An 18,278-nucleotide genomic window follows, 5' to 3' on the forward strand; every position below is an offset into this window, starting at 1 on the left:
CTTGACGCAACGCACACGGCGAAGCGAATTGTACAAGGCATGGATGTCACGTAGTACCTGTAAGTTGGAGAACTCAAGCTCGAACGACGGATCTTCAGAATCGGTGTCGAGCGGATCGTGCCACGCCTGGCAGCATTTTGCCTCGCGCGGACTGTCCACGGTGAAACGGCCGGCTGTGAACTGACTGCTGGAAATAGGACGGAAGCGTCTGCGCTTCGCCTGCGTGCCCAGTGTGACGACGCCACTGTTTGACGTTCGGGTCAGTACGGCACGACGACCAGTCCATTCAGCAGCTCTGTCATCACCACGGTAATGATAGCTAGCCAGAACCTCAGTCTCCTCTGTATGATCAGACGCGTCCAGCACACGTAATGAGCGAAGCTGCATTGCCGGTGGCGGTAACGCGTCTCCCGCCGTCCGAGCGCCCATGGCCACCCAGGTGGACGGCTTCTCTTCCGCCGTGCAGGTGACAAAGTCTGGAGGAGTGTCACACGTGATGCCGACCAGCCGGTCACAAGTGAAACGAACTCTGCGCTGATCGCCGGCATAGGTGTAATGACCTAGTGGATACTTGGACGCAGCTCTGGCATCAAGAACGCGCAGCGTGCCGCACTCAGTGCATGATCGGAGGAAGAACGACGTAAGAGCACTGGTGTCATCGGCGGCAGGGGCTGCAGTGCGTTGAGGCGGCGCCTGCGCCACCGGCCTGCGCTGTTGACGCCTACCAGACGTGGCGGAACGAGTGACGAACATAACGTTGTACTGAACGCGAGTGGCGTTGCCGCGATCTTCGTGACACTGAGGTCCGGCGTAGCGGTCCAGCAGATGAGTGTACCTTGAGTGGTTGTCGCGCAACTTATTATGGATATCCAATAGCAGCTGCTCGAAATGCTCGTCTGAAAGTGTCTCCGACCAGGGGTCAGCTTGAAACGCGGCCCAGCGATCAGCTCCATGTCTGGATATGAATATCTCACGGAGGGTAGAGAAACGGTAAAATTTGTACCAGCCCTTACCGTAGTAGTGCAGCTGGAGGAGATTATGCCGATCCTCCCAAGTCTGCGGACCCCGGTGAGGCTGCAGGCCCTCCTCCTCCGCCCGACGTGGATGTTTTGAGTAGAAGCGATCTACAAGGCGGAGTGTCTCGTGAAACAGGTCCTCGTCCTCTAGAACGGCGGCCACTGTTTGACCAGACTTTTTTAACAAGTCCTTGAATCGGAGCCACGAGTAAGCGGTGTACCGCAGTTGACCGCTTCGTGATGGAGCGCAAAACCCACGTCGCTTCAGATTGTTTAGGTAAATCTGACGTTTTTCCCCATTGTCACCAATAAGGTACGTCACAGCAACTTTATTGCTGTCTCGGTACGGCCAAGGACCAGTTAAATTGTTGTCTGCTGGTGAGCTGAGATCAGTCGACACACTGTCTATGACAACACTATGCGAAGACTTATCCACAAAGTCATCCAGCATGGCACGAGTTAGTGTGGAAACCATCTCGAGGTCTAAATCTGACTGAATGTAGCCAGCCGTAGATGACATGCGTCCTTGGGGGTTATGGCCGTTCACAGGAACAGCCAATGGCGACTGAAGTTCTGATTCATTGCAAATACTCTCTGCTGGTTCAGTAAATAATTGATCAGATTCCTCACCAACTGTCTCGATAGCCTGAGACACGCCAACGTCCGTGGTGATATCCTTTTTCCGGCGTGGGAAGACAGCCTTACCTTTCCTCGGGCGACCGGCACGACGCTGAACGTTTCCTCCCGTAGCACTAGACTCCGACTGTGCTATCTTTGACGAGTCAGCTTCAAGTGCTGCAACCGACTGAACGGTGTTTTGAGGAGCTAATTCTTTGGTCTCTGCTACATCAAGTTCCATAGGGGCCGTACGTTTTGATGATGGCGGTGGTGGGGGCCGTTTCTTAGGACGCCCAGCGCGTAGCTTTTTGGCAGTAGCGCTGACTACGGTGTCAGACTCCTCACAGCATTTTGCTGCGTCCTCATTTTCTCCATGATCTGTACCCAGTGGAACGACCGGAATGGTGTCGGAGACGATCACTGGCGCGTCTGCACCCTCAGAGGCTGGTTGCGCTTCCACACAGACATCCTCGACGTTGATTGAACGTCCGAAGAGATGCGGGAAAATACGTTTCTGTTTTTTGGGACGGCCAACTGCCCGTTTTGCTGCATTGCCACAGACTGAAGTGTTGAGGTTCGTGGCAGCTGCGGAGCCCTCCTTACTCGCTGGTTTTGTCACAGTATCTAGGCACTTTGCCTGGCGACCGCCTCGTCCCTTAACAATAGTCCAAGCACCATCATTGTCGGTGCTCTGCTCAGTGATGGCCGGTGAAGTCTGGGCAGTTTGTTCCTCCTGGGGTGTTGGTGGTGTTGGGGGAGATGGAGCGACCATGTGCAGGTCATAGTGCTGCCCCCGACTATAATAGCATAAGTGAATAGGAGACTGGTTTGGTGCTCCATGAGCAGCCAGCTGATGACCGTTTTCCCACACATAGATGAGACGGTGAAGCACACGTGCTGCTACTCTTATCTCTGGCTCACCACCGAACTCACCTCCCTTGCGCATGGAATTGATGTAGCCGTCCAGGTCAGGGAACACTGCCCTAAGCAGTTCATCTTTGCGCTCCTCTTCACATATCTTTTGCCGAAGGGCCACGTGATCTAGCGAGGGATCACCGACAGCATAGGCGAGCGCCCGGAACAGACAGTTGCCGTCGCCATGTATGCCAATGATGTTAGCACCGTAGTCAGTGTAAACGGGGTCCTGCCTGCTGACCATTGGAGTGGATTGCCAATCATGATAATAAATCCTTCCAGACCTGGCCTCACGGGACATCCCCGTCAGCACCTCCACGAACGATGGCTTTACGCCCTCCGCTATTTTGGCGTAACTTGTTTTTTGCATGGCGAAAATATCCTATCCCTGGGAGGTCTCAATAGATGTAGGCTGATTGCACCCAAGGCCTTACCTCAGCACAGACACAGCCGTGACCAGAGCTGAGCCACAATGTACCAAGACAATGCAGTATATCTGCAAATAGCGAGCAAAGAAAAGTCACCAAAAATAACGTGGCTGTGAAGCAGGTCTATATATTCCCGACCGGGGCTGGGAAAATGCGAAAAAATGCCGAGTCGAGGTCCGTAGCAAAAAACCGAGGTGAATAAAACTGCATTTTCACAGCCCAAGGTTGGGAAGAGATTTACCACATGCCGTACCCGCGCAACGGTTAATATCATATTCATTTGATATTATATATATTATATTATTACTAGATGGCATGTTTTGCGCTATAACTGTGCGTTTTGAAAGATGCGTTTGAGGGGCCATTAGTTTGGATGTGGGAATTTATGATTTTCATTTGTCTTATTTTGTCGGAGTTGGATATTTGTTTGAACGGCATGGTATGCTGGTGCTGGTTGCGGGCTGTTAGAGCCTTTCTCATGGTTTGCCTTTATCAAACTCAAACCCACCCTACCCTACCCTAACCTACCCATACCCTACCTTACTCATAACCTACACATAGTTACCCTTCTCATTCTCGATTAAAGTAACGTACCAAATTTGAGCGCAATCGGCCCAGCCGTTCTTGAGATATAAAACTGGCCCACTGCACGTGCGCACGCGCTAGCTGAGACTCCAGATGACTTGTGCCAGCCACCTTTCCAAATTGTCCCCAACAGTGAACAAAATTTGAGCGAAATCGGCCCAGCCGTTCTTGAGATGTATAAGTGGACCCCTCACGTGCGCACGTGCAATCGATCCACCCTACCTGTGACAAATGACCATGAATCGCCAGGTGAGTGCCCCCTCCACCCACAGTCCAAGTTTCAGCGCAATCGGCCCAGTAGCAGCTGAGTTATTCCTAGTACAATCATGTGCTGTTTACTGGTAGGCGCTTATTTTCAGTGTTTGGAATTCCCCTTTGCGGGCGGTGCATTGAAGCCCATGCTTTGATTGCTGAAAAATTTAAACTTCAAAATTTGACCTTTTTGACCTGAAAGTGACCTGACCTAAGCTAAATTCGACTCAAAATGACCTCGAATGACACAGACGACATCAAATTCGAAATATATGGCCTAAATGGACCATAAAACATGTGTCACGTGACCGACGCATGATATAATATTTCCGTGACCTGTGATGACCTGACCCTGACCTGAAAATCGAAGTACAAGTTTGGTACCCTCAGGGTATCTAAGGCAACTGTTCACGAGTGATTAAACCAAAAATGAGCCTGATCTGACTTCTAAGACGGCGGTCAGAGCCCAAAATGTGAACAAGCCAAAATGCTAATAATTTTTACTTGGACCTGACCTGTGACCTCAACAGTGACCTCGAGGTCAATGTAAATAGGTTTCGCTGGACAGTTTTTCCGGGGCTATCAGACGCCGTTTGAATTTTGACGATCGGCCCAGTAGTTTCGGATTTAAGAGGCGGGGCTATGAAGGCCCCCCCCCAGTAGGGCGTGTTATACGCAGACCCCAGTGGGGCGCGGGTTAACCCTCGCCCCGTTGGGGGGGGGGGCAATTTGCCCCCTGTGGTTTTTCCTAAATAGCAAGAAAACGGCGGACCAAGTTTTCAGTACCTTCCCGGGCATCAGTTTGACACCTTCACACCGAATTTCAAGTCTTAGGTCACCGTAGGTCAGGAGTTATTGAGGTCAAACTGAGGTCATGTTCGAGCAAAAATGAGCAAAAAACATGCAATCTTGAAACGCTCACCAAATCTACAGTTACCAAGCAATTTCAAAGTTCTTTATATGGTCTAGGAGGCAAAAAGCGTCGCTACAAAACTGTTATCTCGGATTTTCAAAATTTTGGGTTTATGACCCCTAAATTTTCAAAAAATTGATTTTTTTAGAAAAACTCAAAAAATCCAAAAAAAATCGAAATTTCGAAAAAAAAACCTGAATATATATGATAGTCCCTGTGCTCTTTTATATACATACCAAATTTCAGATCGATAGACTTGAAAGTGACCTGACCTAAGCTAAATTCGACTCAAAATGACCTCGAATGACACAGACGACATGAAATTCGAAATATATGGCCTAAATGGACCATAAAACATGTGTCACTTGACCGACGCATGATATAATATTTCCGTGACCTGTGATGATCTGACCCTGACCTGAAAATCAAAGTACAAGTTTGGTACCCTCAGGGTATCTAAAACATCTGTTCACGAGTGTTTAAACCAAAAATGAGCCTGATCTGACTTCTAAGACGGCGGCCAGAGCCCAAAATGTGAACAAGCCAAAACGCTAATAATTTTTACTTTGACCTGACCTGTGACCTCATTAGTGACCTCGAGGTCAATGTAAATAGGTTTCGCTGGACAGTTTTTCCGGGGCTATCAGACGCCGTTTGAATTTTGACGATCGGCCCAGTAGTTTCGGAGTTAGGAGTGGGGCTATGAAGGCCCCCCCCCCCCAGTAGGGCGTGTTATACGCAGACCCCAGTGGGGCGCGGGTTAAAACCCTCGCCCCGTTGAGGGGGGGCAATTTGGCCCCCCCCTGTGGTTTTTCTTGAATAGCAAGAAAACGGCGGGCCAAATTTTCAGTACCTTCCCAGGCATCAATTTGACACCTTCACACCGAATTTCAAGTCTAAGGTCACCTTAGGTAAGGAGTTATTGAGGTCAAACTGAGGTCATGTTCGAGCAAAAATGAGCAAAAAACATGCAATCTTGAAACGCTCACCAAATCTACAGTTACCAAGCAATTTCAAAGTTCTTTATATGGTCTAGGAGACAAAAAGCGTCGCTACAAAACTATTATCTCGGATTTTCAAAATTTTGGGTTAATGACCCCAAAATTTTCAAAAAATTGATTTTTTAGAAAAACTCAAAAATCCAAAAAAAATCGGAATTTCGAAAAAAACGGAATATATATGATAGTCCCTGTGCTCTTTTATATACATACCAAATTTCAGATCGATATCTCGTTTTTTGGCTAAGTTATAGCGAAAAAACTGTTGTAATTGAAAAAAAAAACTAACGAAAAAACGGTGAAAATTCGACCTTTGACCTGACCTGTGACGTCATCGGTTTGACCTAGGTCAATAAAATTGGGTCACAAGGTAGTTCCCTGATAGGGCTATCCAACACCGTTTGTCGCTTGTCGCTAGATTGCGTGGTTCTCGAGATCTTTAACGGGGCGCGTTGCTCGGCAGAGCCCAACGGGGCGTGGGTTAACATATATTTTTAGTTGAGATAGCCTAATTGGGGTCCCTGGCTCACAATTACCGGTTTGGGTTCTCACAACATCGAGATATGCTTTAACCCGCACCCGTTTGGGCCTCTCATCCAACTTTGTCATGCTGGGGGGGGGGCCTTTTTGGCCACACCAGATTATCTCGGAAAGAATGCAAGCTAGAGATAACAGCAGTATATAGCTCGCTACAAGATCTGTCAGAGTCATTTGGGTCATTGCCATTGACTTACGCTGTCTGCTGCGGCTCCAAAGCCAAGCCAGCCAGCGGAATTGGGAGAGCTCAGTCATTTGAAGTATTCATTTTGCCTGGGTAGTCCTGGCAGGCATGTGGTGACCCCAAGCCCTAAGTCATGACCCATGTGACCTCCCCCCTGGGATTCGCCACTGATTAGTACTGCGATGGCTTCTTGGGAATTTGATACATGTAGGATAAATGGAATTTATCAAACGACAATAAGGAAGAGACAAGCACATAGGTACTTGAGGATCAGCTTAACCTCGCCGGCACAGGCCATTTTGAGTAGGTACTTCGACGGCACAAGGGGGGGGGGGGTTGGTACGACCCCCCCTCGCGTTTGGCCCCTGATGGAGCTAGAGCTTCGCGGAAAAAAACGAGCGTGCTGCCCGTCACAAGAGGAAGTCAATGATACCCAATTTTAAGATCCTAGGTCATCGGTTGACCTTCCAGGTCAGGTCAATGACCCATAAATCGGGAATATCGGGACCTGTTAGAAAGTCGTAAAGTGTGGCTTCTAAGGGGTTTTCCGGGGTGCTGATCACGAATATCGTGTTAGTTTTGATCATAGATGATGTCGTGAAGCGTTTAGACCAGGTCGGGTCAGGTCAGGTCAGGTCAACCAGTAGGCATCGTGACGGGTATTCGTAGTACCTGTCATCCGCCTCTGACAGCTTCGTAACATGTTACGAAGGCACCAAAACTACTTCGTAAATGTTCCAATGGTTGCTAAATTCGAATTCAGCTCCAAAAACTAGCCTAGAAACATGTAAAACTCGAAAAAGTGAGCCGAGGTCACCAAAGGTCAATGACCTGACCTGACCTTCTGGTGACCTTGACATCCACCCTAATGCATGGGAGCAACATCAAATCTTATGTTTGAACGTTTGAAACCACGAAAAGCTGGCAAACGCGCGGCTAATGCGAGCCGACATACGCCGAATCGCGATTCCGGCCAAACATGGTCTCATAAAAGAGGTCACAGGTCAAAAGTCATTTGGGTCAGGGTCATGATATTTTCAGGGTAGGTGTAAAATTGATCAATGCGAGGGTACTGAAAGTTTCGTCGCGATTGGCCGCTTTTTACGCGAGTTATTCGCGAAAAACCTTAGGGGGGTGCATCAACCCCCCCCCCCCCTGTGCCGGCGAGGGTTAAAGTTAACCACACATACGGGGGTGAACAGCCATTTTCGTTTTGTAAAAAAAAATCATCGTGTCAGGGCTGTGACGAAAAATAAGTGGCCTAAATCCGATGAGAAAACAGGATTTGGGGGTACCCTAGGTTTGGCTCCTTGAGCTGGTGCCCCCCCCCCCTGTCTCAAATCGTTCCGCCGCCTATATTCATACATGCTGCCTCTATTCATACATTTCAGTATTCTCTTCAACAAATCAACAACAATATCAGCATAAATTCAGGTATAAGAGGTGGCATATGTCGATATCACATAATATAAATGCAAATCACTATGAAAGGAAGTATCCATAGTTCCATAGCAACCACCTAGCAACGTGAAACAAAACTGTAAACAACTCTCGTTTGTCTCAGAAGCGCAGTTTTCGTAGCATCTAACCAGAATCTGTTAAACTGGGCCTCATAATGAATGTTGCAAAACAGAATGACCATTTGACTAGCAACAAGGACGATTTTTGCGAAATTCATGTTTATTGTCTACCTTTCGAAAAAAAGGAAACAGACGCTAAACAAGTTAGCTGAGCCGACGGAGATGGTCAAGCGTAGCAGCGTCAAACTCACCGTGTCTGTTCTTTCACGTGTCTTCTTCTAGCAAAACCAAGCTCATAAACCTCACAAGATTCTATGAAATTAGACAACAACAATGTCTGACGATTCTTTTTTTAAATAATATTTTATCACTTCTATCCACGGACGTATAATTAAACTGGACCCGCAACCACCTCCATTCAGGTGAAGCCGACAAGGCGCCATTTTACGTTGCCAAAAACCCGTGCTCTGAGAGGTCATCGAACTATTACAATTGGAATTGCGTCTAAACGGATGATCGGATCGAGATGCTGGTGGTACCGTTCGATGGGTAATGCTTTGAGGCAGGTGATGATGCATGTCACAGGTAATTCGGTGTCACGTGGCGCGTGCCACGTGCCGACAAAGTCGGGAAGGGCAAAAACCTTTAAGCGACGCTCCAAATTAAACGGTGGACGGCACAGGTGCCAAATTCACAGGTCACATGTCCCGGTGTTTGACCATTACCATATGGTATGCTCGGCAGCAGGGGGTGCGGAATGCACGCGCCAGGGGCGAAAAACATGTTTTGAGGATGCATCCTCCGATTCCGGAAAACCTTGACCTAGGCACACCAAATTGGGCACACTGACACTACTGGACGAGCGCTTTAAGGCGCTGTGCAAATAGATGTGCTGGGGTACACGGTGCACGTGCTGTGCACGTGCAAACCTTTTGATGTTGCACTCTGTGTCACATATACGGGCAGAGCGGGTAGCGCGAGCAAGCTCAAAGTGCCAAATTTACACAGGCCACCTAGAATGCATTCCAGCATAGTTATTGAGCATATCTATCTCCTGGTGGACCCCAAAGGTGCGCTCTGCACGTGCAAAAAATTATCCGCGCCGGGCGGTGGGGATGCTTGGACACCCCATGTAGGTTTATGTAAATATCTCGAAAACGGCGTTGTGGAGCGCCACCGTTTTTAGCACACCCTTTCATGAATCTTTTTCACACATGCTGCATAACTTTCAGACCCAGGTCACTCAAGGCTAGGTCACCAGGTTACGTCCAAGTGGCCTTACCTTAGGAAAAGTTATAATGCCCGTCACAGCTCCACAGACTGAACAATCGGTCTAAAACGTTGGCGGCGATTACTAAGAGCACCATATAGGTATGCGTAAAGTATCTTATCCATAGTAAAGTATCAATTATCCATATTAAAGTAGCTTATCCATAGTAGGTGTGAACCACCAATGATGGCGTCGTAACATGTTACGAAGGCACTAAAACTATAACTTCTTAAATGTTAAACTGAATGCTAAATTCGAAATCAGCTCCAAAAACTGTCCTAGAAACGTGTAAAACTCGAAAAGGTGAACAAAGGTCAGTAAAGGTCAGTGACCTTGACCTTATTTTCACGTGACCTTGACACCCACCATATTGCATGTGACCAACATCATATCACATGTTTGAACGCTTGAAACCACGAAAAGACAGCAAACGCGCTGCTAGTGCGCGCCGACGTACGTACGCCGAATCACGATTCCGGCCAAACATGGTCTCGTAATAATAACTTAATATCAGATGCTGATTTACCGCTACTCAGTCAAGTTAGAGCCATTTCTTCTTGGCCGCGGTCACCGGTCCAGGCCACCACATAATCGTTTGCACCGCGCTTGCTCAATGCTCAGTTCGTATTGTAAAAGCACTGCGGCACAGCATAGATGCAGGCGCTCTGCTACTGCCATCTATGGGTGAAAGATGAAGATAATGGTTATTGCGGTACAGTATCACTACAGGCGCAAACAACGTGGAAACAAAGATGCCTATGCTGCGCTATCGGGCGATGGTAGCGTAAATTTGCGTTGCTGGGTAGCTAAAAGTTTTGGAGCCCGAATTTGACAAAAGAAATGGTTCGCCGTTTTAAAGACCGTATCAAACAATCTGCGGTTACTCTCAATTCTTGCTTTGAGATAACTGGTGATTTGTTTATCAAACTGTGGTACTTACAGGCTATTACCAGCACATAACGAACTTCAGGCGACACCGCTCGTCTATGTTTTGTGTCCTTTGCCTCACGTGAGGATGATGGGAACCTACTGGAGTAGGCAAAAGTGATATCATCTCCCATTTTCAAATGGATCAGCACCTAAATGGTGAGCCGACCAGGGGGACCGACGAACGTTGTTGTTGTCATCATCGACCATAGGTGGCCATCGACCATCGACTATCGACCATCGACAATAGGCCAACGTTTTAGACCGATTGTTCAGTCTGTGTAGCTATGACGGGCATTATAACTTTTCCTAAGATAAGGCCACTTGGACGTAACCTGGTGACCTAACCTTGAGTGACCTGGGTCTGAAAGTTATGCAGCATGTGTGAAAAAGATTCATGAATGGGTGTGCTAAAAACGGTGGCGCTCCACAACGCCGTTTTCGAGATATTTACATAAACCTACATGGGGTGTCCAAGCATCCCCACCGCCCGGCGCGGATAATTTTTTGCACGTGCAGAGCGCACCTTTGGGGTCCACCAGGAGATAGATATGCTCAATAACTATGCTGGAATGCATTCTGGGTGGCCTGTGTAAATTTTAGTGGTGTCAGTTTCAGAAAATATATGTCCAATGTCCGTCCAATTTCCAATGCTTACGTCGATTGTCCGTCCAAAAATGTCCAAGCCAGCCATTTGTCCAAAGATGTCCGAAACCTACGCAATAGTTTACACTCAACACTGTTATTTAATTTGTTTTAAATGTACTATTACCAGCTTTAATGTGTTAATAATCTCAAAAGCTGAGCTTTCTATTCGCCAATCAGTGTTAAACACGATTGCTTCATAAAAATGCTGAGGTGTAGCAAGTGAATGTCCAAAGTTGTCCAACGCCTGCCGTCATTGTCCAACCGAATTCCGAATTGGACATTGGACAAAATCGGAATTCCGAAGATTCAAATTCCGATTGACACCACTAGTAAATTTGGCACTTTGAGCTTGCTCGCGCTACCCGCTCTGCCCGTATATGTGACACAGAGTGCAACATCAAAAGGTTTGCACGTGCACAGCACGTGCATCGTGTACCCCAGCACATCTATTTGCACAGCGCCTTAAAGCGCTCGTCCAGTAGTGTCAGTGTGCCCAATTTGGTGTGCCTAGGTCAAGGTTTTCCGGAATCGGAGGATGCATCCTCAAAACATGTTTTTCGCCCCTGGCGCGTGCATTCCGCACCCCCTGCTGCCGAGCATACCATATGGTAATGGTCAAACACCGGGACATGTGACCTGTGAATTTGGCACCTGTGCCGTCCACCGTTTAATTTGGAGCGTCGCTTTAAGGTTTTTGCCCTTCCCGACTTTGTCGGCACGTGGCACGCGCCACGTGACACTGAATGACCTGTGTCATGCATCATCACATGCCTCAAAGCATTACCCATCGAACGGTACCACCAGCATCTCGATCCGATCATCCGTTTAGACGCAATTCCAATTGTAATGGTTCGATGGCCTTTTAGAGCACGGGTTTTTGGCAACGTAAAATGGCGCCTTGTCGGCTTCACTATCTTCCATAGGAGGTCCATTGGGATCGTCAGTCCAGTTTATTTATACGTCCGTGCTTCTATCACAAATGACAACCGCAGCCGTCAAGGGACCCGAAGCGATGCTGAGCGATGCAAGAGATTGATATTCACTTTTTTCCAAAAGCACATGACTTCGTGAAACTGGGCACCTTCACTTCGGGGTTGAAAGCAATGCGGCTGGTTACGGGCGATCGCGATGCGTGTCTTTGCAATGTCAAACAGGAAAATCTCAGTATGAGCGGAGAGAGGGGATCGACCCGCGCCACGCCCCTACCTGTAATGCTTTTAACCCTAGCTCCACTGGGGTCTTGTTATTACGCGCTTTACTGAGGGGGGGGGGGGGGGGGTAGCATTCATAGCCCATCCCTCCTAGCTCCGAAACTACTGGGCCGATTGCAAGGGCGGATCCAGGGTCATCTAAAAGGGGTGGCCAAATGCCCATCAGGTTTTTCGCTGGGATAGGGCCGGCGGAACCTAACCTACCCCCAAATTTTGAGGTCGAATATCAACAATTTTCAAGAAGCCGAGGCATAACTCGGGAACCAGTAGCTATAACGCCGCGGAAAGCCGCATTTGATAGCCCTATTAACGCTCTTTCTGAGTAATTCTCTCAGATTTGACCTAACCCGGCACCGCCTGGGCTATTTCCGTACCCACGATAGCCTGGGGAGGGGTCGGAACCGACCCCCTCCCCTCCCCTGTGCTATCTCCAGAACCAATGGTCGTATCGAGCCCCGCGAGGCAGTGTTCGAAAGGTCTCTACGAAACCTTCCCAAAGCATCCTTAAGATTTTAAGGTTGATGTCAACTTTCAAGTCGAGGTCGGGTCAAAGATCAAATTCTGGGGTTTCTGCATGATGCGGCTGGGTCCAGGTCAGGTCACGAAAGGTCACGGTAAGTCACTTTCTACTAACAGGAGGATACTACGTCCTGTAAGTTTCATCTTCCTGTGAAAGTTCTTTTGGCTCTGAGGGCGGTGCGAAGTTGCGATGTCTGAGGACCGTGTAAAGGCTCACTAATGACGTCATATGTAGGTCAGTGACCTGACCTGACCTGGAAATTCAGTTGGTGTCAAAAGATCCAGCTTAAATCAAAGGTCAGGTATGCAAAGTTTCAGCTGTCTATCTCCGGGGTGTCCCGAGCTATCGTGAAAAAAAACTAGGAGGAGCGGCACCTGCCCCCCCCCCCTCGGCCGGTGAGGGTTGATATCAGCAACGCGCCTTTTAGGGCGACAAAGGAAGGAGCGGAGAGTGAGCCATGCGCATGAGCTTTGGGATATGATACTTCCATTTGAGTTGTGCACAGCACCCCACTAACCACTCTCTAGCGGTGTGCAAAATTTGAGTGCAATCGGCCTGGCCGTTTTCGAGATCTTGAAGCGGCACCCTTCACGTGCGCACGTGTAAGCTGGGTCCCAATTGACTTGTGCACGGCACCCTATTCGCCGGTCTCCAGCGGTGTACCGAATTTGAGCTAAATCGGCCCTGCCGTTTTCAAGATCAAGAAGCAACCCCTACACGTGCGCACGTGCAGTTGCAACCCAATCGTGACGCATGAAAATACATACTAACTGACTTGTGCACGGTGCCTTACTGTCTACTGATCAATATCAAGAAATGTGCCGAATTTCAGTGCAACTGGCTGAGCCGTTCCTGAGATCTGAAAGCGTCACCCTGCACGTGCGCACGTGCAAACTGGGGTCCAGCTGACCTGTGCAGGGCACCCTACTAAGCGGTCTCTAGCGGTGTGCCAAATCTCAGCACAATCGGCCCGGCCTTTCTCGAGATCTGGTGCAGACCGGAGTGGGTGTGCCACGAACCAACGTGCACGACACTCTACTAACCGCTATCATCGTGCTTACCTTGCTAAGGCGCGTCGAATGATATACTTTTTGTTTGGGTTAGGTCAACTAAGGTATTGACCTCGGGTCAAGGGCAGGTGAGAGCCCCTCAGGTCATGATGTTGGTCGAAGGAGGTCATATCGCATATCATTTGATTCGGCAGGTCTTTCAGAGTCCATTTGTAGCTTTTTTCGACTCTCTAGCTCAATTTTAGCAGGAGTTATTGACAGAAAACTCATATGACTATAGTGACGTCATAAATGACGTTACGCAATGTCAACAATTAAAAAATAGAACATTGGACCTTGTAAGGAATGCATGAAATCACGATTTCATGCGCTTGAGATATTTTTAGATCATTTCCAGCGCCAAAATACCATTTTCCATATTTCCCCATTAACTTATAATAGTGAGGTCACATGACCGACCTGACCTAATGTGACTTTTAAAAAATACCAGTTATACAAGTTGGACATCCTGGGAGGCTCAGGCTACTACGTCCTGTAAGTTTCATCTTTCTGTGAAAGTTCTTCTGGTACTGAGGGCGGTGCGAAGTTGCGACCTCTGAGGACAGTGCAGAGGTTCACTTATGACGTCATAGGTCAGTGACCTTACCTAACCAGAAAATTTGGTCGGTGTCATAAGATCCGGCTTGAATCATAGGTCAGGTATGCGAAGTTTCAGCACTTTGTCGCAGGCGTGTCCCGAGCTATCACGAAAAACCCTATGGGAAGAGGCGGGTGCTGCCCCTCTGCCGGCGAGGGTTAATCAATATTGACGCAATGGTGACGTCACGGTCGCCGTCGACGTCACCATTCGAATCAGAGTCATTGACTTGTGCCGAATATCAAGTTTAATATTGATGCTTCAACGGATCTGTATATCAGCCGAAAACATCTTAGATTCCTTTTTACTCGCTAGATGGCAGAAGCGACAAACGCCTGAATGTATGCTGTGCCGCAATGCCGGCTTTATTGTATATAACCGCCTAAATGAATGGCGGAGTAATGAGGGATCCGGGAAAACCACTATCTCTTTAGAACTGATGACTCGCACGAAACTGAAGCTTTTGAGGACGATTACCGAGTGTGGTAAATGCGTTTGGCATTTTAGCCAAACACTAGGGTGACCCGCGTGCTCCGCAACGCGAAAAGGGGGTATTAACGATCGGCGGGTGTTTGGTTGTTCTTGTGTCGGTTGGGTTATCTATCCATTTCGGTCGATTGCTTTTTGATGGCTAAACGTTTTGGTTTGGAAAAAATATCCACCGCATCGAGGTGCCCGTGTCTGATAAGCATGCTTTCCACTTCAGAATCTGTCAAATGTGTTTTATAATTCAGGTGCGTAGTTTTATGGCAAATGAAAGGCGTAGATAATTTTCGCTAAAAATCGTTTTACGGAGGTTTGAAACATTTATATTTTTAAGAATACTGTTGCTTGTCATGCAAACGTGATGATTGGATCTTGGAGAGAATCGAATGCTCTTTCTAATGATAGCATTTTCAATTGTCAAACGTATCAGGTTAAGCAGCAAATCCCGTGTAATTATTTAGTGGCACATTATTGACAAATATTATTTTCTCCAGCGATTTTTTCCACATTGTTTTTGATCAATTAGCTTTTCACAATTTTTCTATGAGAGGCGGTACATTTCCCTTACCAATAGGCATTGTTTTAACTCTCTCAGTCTGACGGTCACGTGAAAATAAAATAAAATCTAAAATCCGTCCGAAACGTCAATTTTTCAAACAAAAGTGCCCTCACGGGTGAACGTGGCGCGTGCCATCCCCTGCATCGCACACCATTCGATAGCCCGTTCGATTCTCTTCACGATGCTGTTTTCCCCGTGACGATCGGGCGCACGGTTACCGAGATATTGCACGGGAACCGGACCCGTGTCGGGCAAATTTAGCCATTTTTGCCCGATTTTGCAAGCCGATTTATACATGTAAAGTCTATGACGCGAATTTGCACTTTTTGGGCCCGCGCCACGCGCTCGCTATCGACCCGATCGAGCTGAGACCCCTCAAAGGCACGTTGCCCATCCTTGTTCTGTGAGTTGCGCAAACTTCAGCGCGCTGGGTGCAACGGTCTGACCTGTAACCCGCGCTACGTAGCACCATGTCGCGACCTCGGTAACAGACAGAAACTACGTCACCACAAATAGTAATATAGACTAGGGTTACCCGCGTGCTCCGCAACGCGAAGAAGGGTTATTTTTGACCCGTGGGTATTGGGTTGGTCTGTGTCGATTTGGCTGGTAGGTATCCATTTCGTTCGGTTGCTTCTTGACGGCCAAGCATTTTGTAATAAAACAAAAAAAGATACATCGCATCGAGGTGCCCGTGTCGTATTATCATGCGTTCTACTTTAGAATGATTCGAAAACTGGCGTGAAGTCTTTTGAGGGTCATCGATGAATTTCGCTAAAAATGACGATGTAATGGTTTGGAACATTTACATTTTTAAAAATACTGTTGATCATAATGCAAAAATGTAGAGTGAATATTGGACAGAATTGAATGCTCTATCCATTGGTACCATATTCAATTGCCAAAGGTACCAGGTTATGCAGCAAAACCCGTGTAATTAATAAAGTGGCACATCATTGACAAACACCATTTTCTCCTGTGATTTGCACCACCTTGATTTGGATCAATTAGCTTTTTACAATTTTTTTATATGAGAGGCGGTACATTTCTTTTGCAAATAGGCGTTGTTTCAACTCGCTCCATTTAACGGTCACCCAAAAATAAAATTAATTCCAAAATCTGTCCAAAACGTCAATTTTCCACATAAAAGTGCCCTCCCGGTGCACGTGGCGCGTGCCATCCCCTGCACCGCACACCATTCAATAGCCCGTTCGATTCTCTACACGATGCTGTTTTCCCCGTGCCGGTCGGATCCCTGGTCACCAAGATATTGCACGGGGACTGGACCCGTGTCGGCCAAAATTAGCCGTTTTCGCCCGATTTCGCACGCCGATTTATACATGTAAAGTCTATGACGCGAATTTGCACTTTTTGGGCACGCGCCACGCGTTCACTAACGACCCGATCGAGCTGAGACCCCTCAAAGGCACGTCCCGCATCCTTGATCTATGAGTTGTGCAAATTTCAGCGCGCTAGGTGCAACGGTCTGGCCTGTAGTCCACGCAAAGCACCACCAAGTCGGGACCTCGGTAACGGACAGACGCACCCTCCTCAAATAGTAATATAGATTCCGTTTTACTCGCTAGATGACGCAGAAGTGTCAAACGCCTGAAAGCATGTTGCGCCGCAGTGCCACCTCTTCCGTATGTAGCCGCATGGATGAAGATTTAAGCGCAATTGGCGCAGCCGTTCTCGCCGGTGTGTGCCTACATAGAGGTCCAACCATGCCGCTGAAATTGATCTATCATACAGAGCTTTATAACCAGTATAACGCCTTTTGGGGCGACTAACGGAGCGAGCGAGAGGGTGGGCCTTGCACGTGCGAAATTGCGACGGGGTACCTCCAACTGACTTGTGCACGGCACCCTACTAACTGGTCTCTAGCGATGTGCCAAATTTGGGCACAATCGGCCCAGCCGTTCTCGAGATTTGGAAGCGGCACCCTGCACGTGCGCACGTGCAAAATGGGTCCCAACTGACTTGTGCACGGCACCCTACTAACCGGTCCCTAACCGTGTACCAAATTTGAGCGCAATCGGTCCAGCCGTTCCCGAGATCTGGAAACGACCCCTGCACGTGCGCACGTGCAGCAGCACCCCAACTCTGGCACATGTATATGCAGTGCCTAGTGGGTGCCTACCTACATGCCAACTTTCAGCGCAATCGGCCAAGTAGTTACCGAGATATTGCAACAATTACAAAACTGACACCTCTTCGTTTTGCACGTGGCACGTGCATAAGGGGTCACCCACATGCATCGGGAATAGTCCAATACTTGGTAGAAGGAATGAAGCTACCCTACAAAAATTACCGCGTGTAAATCGGTCAAGTGGTTGCTGAGATATAAGCCTCGCAAAAGCGTGACCACGGCCGGCCGGCCGCTCATACTCAGAAATTTCCGTTAATCTAAGGAAAGACTACGCTCGCTTCGCTCGCTCCGTAACAATGCGCGTAGTAATTTTCTTAACAAAGTACAAACGCAAGAAAACTGATAGGTGTGGCTAAAAACGCCCCCACCCCACTCAGGCGGAGGTTAAAGTGTTTTGGTAGCAAACTCACCGATTGTCTTCTACTGCAATCACAAACACATTTCGATTCGCCGTCAACCATGCAAAACATAGCCCGGTGAAGGACTGCTCCCGTTGTTTTTCAATAGAAAAACACAATTCTAACGAATAGTGTTTGTCTAATGAAGAAACAACCTGCGGTTACCCGCCGCCAAACGAGAGGATGAGCCTGGCACGTGCAGACCGGAGTGGGTGTGCTACGAACTGACGAACATGACACTCTACTAACCACTCTAGCGGTGTGCAAAATTTGAGTGCAATCGGCCCGGCCGTTTTCGAGATCTTGAAGCGGAACCCTTCACGTGCGCACGTGCAAGTTGGGTCCCAATGGTGTTGTGCACGGCACCCTAGTTGACGGTTTCTAGCGGTGTACCGAATTTGAGCTAAATCGGCCCTGCCGTTTTCAAGATCTGGAAGCGACCCCTACACGTGCGCACGTGCAGTTGCACCCCAACCGTGACACATGAATATACATAC

This window comes from Amphibalanus amphitrite, unplaced genomic scaffold (genome assembly GCF_019059575.1).
Source record: "Amphibalanus amphitrite isolate SeventyFive unplaced genomic scaffold, NRLGWU_Aamphi_draft 000767F_arrow, whole genome shotgun sequence".
NCBI lineage: Eukaryota > Metazoa > Arthropoda > Thecostraca > Balanomorpha > Balanidae > Amphibalanus > Amphibalanus amphitrite.